Source organism: Heterocephalus glaber, unplaced genomic scaffold, assembly GCF_053883595.1.
Source record: "Heterocephalus glaber isolate CG9 unplaced genomic scaffold, H.glaber_assembly_v1.0 deba00001613, whole genome shotgun sequence".
NCBI classification, from domain to species: domain Eukaryota; kingdom Metazoa; phylum Chordata; class Mammalia; order Rodentia; family Bathyergidae; genus Heterocephalus; species Heterocephalus glaber.
In genome coordinates, this window is record NW_028258384.1 from 18,033,254 (window position 1) to 18,035,148 (window position 1,895).

Genomic DNA, 1,895 nt, shown 5'->3' on the forward strand with positions numbered 1-1,895 from the left:
TGATGTACCCTGAAAAACTATCTTTCAAAATTAATGGTGAAATCAGATACTTTCATGACAAAGAGCACCTTAGGAACTTCATGAATACCAAACCAGCACACCAAAAAATTTTAGACAATATCCTAGGAAAAGGCAATGAGGATCACAACCCCAGGAAGTACAGCACAATGAATCCACCAGACATGACAAGAAATTAAATGTAAAGGGGGAGAATCCAACAAAAAGAAAAAGTCATGTTAAGGATAAGTCAATACATATCATTTATAACCATCAATGTTAATGGTCTCAATTCACCAATCAAAAGAAATAGACTGGCAGAATGGGTCAAGCAGCAAAATCCAACAATATGTTGCATACAGGAACTACACCTAATTCAAAGAGAAACTCATAGACTGAAAGTTAAAGCATGGAAAGCAATATACCCTTCGACGGGAACCAGAAAAAAAGCAGGAGTAGCTATCCTCTTGGCAGATCAAGTGGATTTCAAAACAACACTGATTAAGAGAGACAAAGAAGGACACTACATCCTTGTAAAGGGAGCAATCCAAGAGGAAGAAATGACAATCATAAATATCTATGAACCAAACACTAGTGCAACCAACTATATAAAATGAATAATAATGGACATGAAAAGTCATATATGCACTAACACAATAGTAGTTTGGGACCTCAATACCCCACTGTCACAAATAGATAGATCAAGTAGATGAAAATAAGTAATGAAATACTAGAACTCAATCAAACTCTTGAAAAAATGAACTTAACAGATGTTTACAGAATGTTCTACCCCACCAAATCAGAATACATACGTTTTTTTCAGCGGCACAAGGGTAGCTCTCCAATATAGACCACATACTCGCTCACAGAACATGTTCAAGTAAGTGCAAAGGAATTGAAGTTACGCCCTGAATATTATCAGACCATAGACCAATGAAATTGGAGGTCAATAGCAAAAGAAACTACAAAAATTTCATAAACACATGGAAATTGAGCAACAAACTTCACAATAACCAATGGGTCACAGAGAAAACTAAAGAAGAAATCAGAGACTTCCTTCAATTACATAATAATGACAATAAAAAAATTGAAATCTACGGAACACAATGAAAGCAGTCTTAGGAAAGAAATTCATAGCAGTGAATACTTATATTAGGAAAACAGAGCAAGCCCAATTAAACAACCTGATGTTGAACCTCAAGCTTCTAGAAAAAGAAGAGGACAAACCCAAAGATCATACAAGGGAGGAAATTATAAAGATCAAAGCAGAAATCAATGCAATGGAGGCTAAGAGAATGAAACAAAAAATCAATGAAACCAAGAGTTAGTTCTTGAAAGAATGAAAAAAATTGACAAACCCTTAGCCAAACTTATCAGATAAAGGAAACAAATGGCCCCAATCCATGCAATTAAAAATGAAAAGGGTGAAATTACAATGGACCCAACTGAAATCCAGAGGATCATCAATACCTACTTCCATAACTTATATGCTGAAAAGATGGAAAACACAGAAGAAATGGACATATTCCTAGACACATATGAATTACCAAAGTTGAATGAAGAAGACCTAAAAATTCTAAACAGCAAAATGTCAATCAATGAAATTAAAACATAATTAAAAACTTACCAACTAAAAAAAGGCCGGTTACTGATGGCTTCACTGCTGAAATCTACAAGACATTTAGAGAGGAACGACTGCCACTACTGTTTAAACTCTTCAATGAAATTGAAAGGGAAGTAATACTCATGAATTCATTCCTGTAAACAAGCATCACCTAGATCCTCAAAGCAGAGAACCCAACCAGAAAACAGAACCATAGGCCAGTCTCACTAATGAACATGGAAAAATCCTTAATAAGAAACAGGCAAATAGAATGCAGAAGATCATGAAGAAGATC